This window comes from Echinops telfairi, unplaced genomic scaffold, assembly GCF_000313985.2.
Source record: "Echinops telfairi isolate 266 unplaced genomic scaffold, ASM31398v2 ScPeMD7_7436;HRSCAF=8474, whole genome shotgun sequence".
NCBI lineage: Eukaryota > Metazoa > Chordata > Mammalia > Afrosoricida > Tenrecidae > Echinops > Echinops telfairi.
In genome coordinates, this window is record NW_022111336.1 from 2,214,276 (window position 1) to 2,220,551 (window position 6,276).

The 6,276-nt window shown below is 48.7% G+C and overlaps 1 pseudogene; it reads left to right on the top strand.

Annotated features, from left to right (window-relative positions):
* Window positions 1-4,043: 4,043 nt before the first annotated feature.
* Window positions 4,044-5,942, top strand: LOC101645679 (annotated as a pseudogene).
* The last annotated feature ends 334 nt before the right edge of the window (window positions 5,943-6,276 follow it).

Below are 6,276 nucleotides of genomic sequence, written 5' to 3' on the forward strand. Positions count from 1 at the left end.
TGCCACACCCAGCAGCTCCTCCAAACCTTAGACAAGTCAGAGGCAGATCACTCCCTCTGTGGTTCAAAAAAGAATTTAGAATTCAAGTAGTGGAAAGGTTGGTCTCAAGGCATTATAGTAGATTATACTTAGTATTCCATGTTTGGTTTCATTTGCACTTTATTGTTCGGTAGTTTTCAAATATGCTGTTAAGATGACTGTTCATTTAGCTTGTGATCTCAGCTTACGAATGAGCTACATTCCACATTTATTTCTCTTTGTATAAAGTATGAGTAAGAAGTTTGGTCTCTTCCTAACGAAACTTGAAAAACCTTGAATCTTTCTTTGTTGTGATGAGAGTGCTGGAACAGGAAAAGCTCACTTTGGAACTGAGCTTGTCTTGGAAATGTGAGTGAACCCCACAATAAAATACTTGTTAAGTTGCTTTGCTCATTTCTGTCTACCTTTCTATTGGTAAGAATTCAAACGCACATGCCTATCTGGAGATTCATCAGTTATTCTAGAATATAGATGGCATTAAAAAATAAATAAGCACACCATTGTTAGGTGACCCCTCCCATCCCAATTATTCACGGAGAATTGGCTTTTTGAAGCGCTCTGACATTGAGCAAAAAGATCCAGCCCTATCCATAGATGCTTAGGAGCTAAAAGCAGCTGTCACTTAAAGATGAGGGAGAGAAAGCCTCTGTGAACAAAGGGCCAAGCAAAAATAAGGGGTGGAGATCAGGGAGGATCCAGATGGGAGCAGTCTAGTACACACACCATCAAGCAGAGACGTTTGGAGCTGTGATACACCGCGATGCCTGAGAGTCATGTTTTCAATTCAGACCGATGGTGCAGGGAAAGATGCACTTGATTGCACTTCTCACTTGCAATATTCCTCAGTTTTGTCTGAGCCCCTTAAAAGGTGTGATGTATCTGTAACCATCTCTTCACTGTAGGAGTGGGATCCCATTCCTTTAGAGGTAGACCCATTAGACAATAGTTATTGTGTTTGATATTTTCAAAACAGCTAGGTGATTTCACTGCTCTGAATCTATTATGTCCAACTTTGAAAAACAGCTTTCTGTTCTGCTGAACTTAAAGCAAATTGTTCTGACTCTACTTTTAGCTCTTTGAACACTTTCAGGAATTGCACAATTCACTCGTACTGTCTTGTGGGAATTCAGCATAAAAAAAGCTGAAATGAATTGGTGTCGTATCCAGTTCAGTTTCTTTGACACTATTGCTCTTTACCTTATATCTTTGTTTACTGAAGTGACAAGTGCAGGCAATAAAAATGGAGTATTTCATCAAAAGCAAAAGCAGATTTATGAAGAACAAAATAATATTTCAGGCATAGTCTAACTTTTTTATTCCTATGAACAAAAAGAACACTGCTATACATGCTTAGAACGGGCTGTTTGGAGATGAACATTACAAAAGAGTAAGGAATGTACATTTGTGATTTCCACATTGAGCAACCACCCACCTTAGAGAGAATCTGGATTACAAATGCCATTTTCACAACCGGTTCACCAACTCAAACAAAAATTAGCTCCCTTTTCTGCCAAACCGGTGTCAACTGGCTAAATCCCACTGCTGTTCTTAGGGATATAGGAACCTTGTTCTAATGGACCAGACCCTCTTCTATGGAAGGAGGAGCCCCAAGGCCTAAAGGGAGTTACAGTGAAGCCTCTGTGGCAGGACTGAGGTTGTCACCCAGCAGAAAAACGTAGAATCAACCGACTTTCCCTGCTTGTGACTCCGCGGGACTCAGGCATGGAAGTCGGGCATCTGTGAGATCTCCTTTTTCTTTTTGAAACAGACAGGTTGGTTAGAGCCCTGATGGGAGAACCACGGGTTCAGATCAGCAGAGGCAGGTGTGCCAGGCCTTCACTGTTCTCTGAAGCCCTCAATCACACTTGGAAGCAAACTGAGGGCTCTGAATGAGCACTGAGCTCTCCAAGGCAGGCCAGACAGAAAGAGCCCAACATAACCATCAGCACTGAGGGCTCGCTGATAACTATGGTAGATTGTGGTGGTACTTCGCTTACTCTTAGGGGGTCCTGGGGACATGGGGGCATTGGTTCAGGGTATTATAGTTAGATAAGTAGGTGAACAGGGTGGGGTTGTGAGTGGGGCAGACTCTGCCAAGAACTGATACAATGGCCCTAAAGGGGAACTGAGAGAACCCAGAGCAGAGGGAGTCCCCATATGGCTACACATGTTGGTTCCTGATCCCAGCCCCACTGAGCCCCACACCTTAGAGTAGCTTGAGGCATGCTTAATGGCTTCCACAGGATTCTCATGGAACATGCTGCACATGCACCGGAGACCTGTAGGTGTGTAGAGAAGTGCATTCCAGTAAACCTTTAGAAGATACCTTCTTAAAGCTTAAGGGAATTTCTCTACATATTATGTTAATGTTTCTGCCTTTTCCAGGGTGCCCACATCAACTATTGTCCACCTCACATTCCTGCTACCATATTTGATCAGAACCTTATGCCTCGAGGTCAGAAGCGTAATCTCTGTGCAGCACAGGAGGGCCAGGGGGGACAAGATGAGACCCAGGTCCTGAGAGATTCTCAGGCCATGGAAATAGCATCCTAGGGGTTATCTTCCACCTCCATTTCTTCTTCTGGAAGTACTCCCTAGAAAAAGCCTGGTACTAGGCAAGATAGCACTTTCCAGTGGCCTGGGAGAGCAGCATTCACTGCCACTACTCCAGGTATGTACTGCAAAAGAGGTTATGGGAATCCCAAGAACAAATATATAAAAGTGGAAATTTTCTCCCAGGGCAAACCCATTAGTCTGCAGTCCAGCACAAATACTTTAACCGCAAAAGTGCTAATTTTGGTGAAGTTCCCCAAACATATAAATGAAAAAAAAGACCATCATGAAGAAAGACATGTTGAAGACTGTCCACAACAAAAATAGAAGTGTGGAGTCCCTCTGGCCTGGCTCTCTGGAGCGGTGGACGTGCACACAGTGGAGGTGACAGTGGACCTGCTAGGCCACATGGCAGGCTCCTGCATTAGGGATTGTGTCTGGGCCTGGGCAGAGGGATCCCTGGGATGAGGTGGCCAAGGTGCTGTGGCTCAGGCCAGGTGGTGAATGGGCTGGTGGTGCTCACTGCTGCTGCTGAGAGGAGAAGGAGGATGAAGAGATGGGCTTGTTTGTGTCCCTCAGTTTCTATCCTGCTGCTTTGATTTCCCCCCTCCAGATTCTGGCCCTGGGCTTGTGTGTCTCTCCTGAAGCAGGAAGAGGATCCAGTTCCATACCCCTCCCCCACCCTCAGCCCTACCCCTGCTTGCCTGGGGAAGAGGAGGAAACTAACATTCCAGAGAGAGAGAGAGAGAGAGAAGGAAGAGGAGGGGAAAGGAGAAGGGAACAACCTACCATCTTACACACTAATATCTGAAAAGTGGGAGGGGCCCAGAGAAGCCCTAGCAGCTCCAGCTTCTTCCCTCCCTCCCCATGAAGAAGAATTCTCTGTTCCTCCTCCTCCTGTTCTCCTGCTCAGAGGTCCTGCCTCCAGCTGCCAAGGGGCACAGCCAGCCAGCAGCAGGAGGGGCTGAAGGGCCCATCCTTTGTCCTATTTGGTCATCAGGAAGGAGCTCCTCAGAAATACACTTCTTCTGCTTACATGAAGAGCTCTAAAGCTATCCAGCAGGAGCTGCTGCACCAAGAAAAAGCCCTTCAGACTTTTGAGGGCCTTGCTGCCTATGACAACTCTACCTGGCTTCAAATAAGCCACAGGATTATCACCTTAAAGTTCCAGAAAGATTTTGACTCTAATAAAAGCACCCCCTTGTGAAGTCCTAGAGGGAGCCTAGAAAGCCAAAGGAGAACAAGTTTCCCCCACATTGAACTTCCCAGAAACTTTAATATGCTAATGTGCATTGGGAATCTCCAAGAGGGGGATATGATATGCAGCATTCTTGAATACTTCTAATGACAGGGAGCCCACTACCTCATAAGCTGCAGTGAGAAGAGGAGTTGGTTATTTTGAACAGAGAATCTAGAAATTAGCAGACATAAGAGAAAGTGGAGACAGTAGAAGATGGAGTTGCAGCCTCTACAGGAGGCTCTTAAAGTGGAAATTCAGGTTCACCAGAAACCGGTTGCACAAATGAAGCAGGACCCACAGAATGCTGCTCTAAAGAACCAGCTTCATGAACTCCAAGCCAAAGTCACAGCTTTAAGTGAGAAACAGAAAGAGTAGTTGAACAGCTACGGGAGAACCTGAGAGTCAAGCAAGAACAACCAGACAAGTTCCAAATACAGCCATTGCCACAATCTGAAGACAAAGTGCAGCAGCACAGCAGCAACCGCTACAGCAGCGGCAGCGACAAGGGCAGTACCACCACCACCACCACGCACAGCAGCCAGCAATGCCCGCTCCCAACATGACTGCTGCACAGATTCAGGCAACACCTCCCCAGCCCATCAAAGGACCACCGCTTATCCCCCCTCCTAGACTCACTCCACGCCCAACCTTTCTTCCCCAGATTCCACCCAAACCCGTGGCCCAGAAGAACACTCCTACTGCCCCAGCACCGCCTCCCAGGCTTTCAGCTCCTCAATTTATCCAGAGACCCACCATGCTGAGCAAGTTCACCCCCACTACCCTCCCCACGTCCCAGAATTCCATCCTCCCTGTCCGTGTCGTCAATGGGCACACAGCAACCATAGCCAAAACGTTCCCCATGGCCCAGCTCACCAGCATTGTGATAACTACTCCAGGGAGCAGACTAGCTGGCCCTCAAACCGTGCAGCTTAGCAAGCCCAGCCTTGAGAAACGGACCAGGAAACCCCACAAGGAAACCGATGAGAAGCAAGCAGAGAGCGGGACCGTCAAGCCACCGGCAGCGGCCAAACCCAGGAGGGAAGAGAACCCTCCGAAACTTGCCCTCATGGTGTCTCCGGGGTTGGTAACACATGGCCATCTAGAAAAAATCCAAAGCAAGAGGCAAGAGCAAAAAAGAAGAAGGACCTCCAATCCCGTATACAGTGGAGCCGACTTTGAGCCCGAGCGGAAGAGGAGTGCAGGCACATACCTGAACAGCACAATGGATCCTGGGACCCGGAAGAGAGGTCGTCCTCCAAAACACAATGCAGTGCTGGGGTTTGGAGCCCTTACCCCAACATGCCCCCCGCCACCATCCAGTCATCCTGAGTCTCCTGAAAATGAAAAGGGAGAGACCACACTCACTTTCCCTTTCCCTGTCCAGCCTGTGTCCCTGCCAGCCCCACCTCCACAGACCGTGACGTCCATGCGGACTTTTGCAGCGTTTGCAGAAAGAGTGGCCAGTTGCTGATGTGTGACACGTGTTCCCGTGTGTATCACCTGGACTGCTTAGACCCTCCTCTGAAAACGGTCCCCAAGGGCATGTGGATTTGTCCTCGGGTCGGGACCAGATGCTGAAGAAGGGAGAACAATTGTTCACCCCTCTATCGCCTACAAAGCAGCAAAAGAGGAAGAGAAACAGAAGTTACTTAAATGGAGTTCAGATTTTAAACAAGAACGGAAACCACTGGAGCAGAAGGTGAAACAGCTGTATAAGTAACTGCATGGAAATGAAGAACACCATCCGGGCCTGGCAGAAGGAAATGCACGGCTCCCAGGAGAAGGTAAAGCAGCTGACCCACCAGATACAAGGCATTGACCCCTCCAGACCCGCAGACTCTGATGCCATTGTGAGGCCATCCCCAATGGCCCAGACTGCATCCCCCCTGCCAAGGCCGCGGCCTCCATGCCAGCCCTGTCGCCCTCCTCCCTGAGATGCACAGTGAACTGTAAAACACCTCCCCCACCGCCCGACCCCCGGAAGAGACTAAATGACAGTGCCCCACAGGGAGATGCTGTGGGATCCCAGCAGCCGGAGGAGCGAGATGCTGAAGACCAGAGAAGCGAAGCCAGACTTTTGCTGGAAAGTACAGAATGCTTTTGGCTCTGATTCCAGAGAGAGAAGCTGTTTGTGTCAGGAGGCACCAGTCTGCCAATTGATCCTTCTTATTCTGTGTGTACATGCAAAGATTGGATCATGTTACATGAAATAGTGCCAGCTGGAGGTTCTGTGCCAGCACCATGCGAAGTGAAATGATATACTTACTCTCTCGATTATCCACCAGTGTGTGCCTGCAGCAGCCTCCACAGTCACAATGGGTTTGAGTTGGTTACCTTGGGCGGGGGGCGCGGCGGGGCCCAGGGGTAGGGGTGCAGGTTTCAGACCCTGTTTGCCCAGCCTCGGTTGAGGTGGAGAAGGCAAGTCCAAAGAACACGTGGGCTTT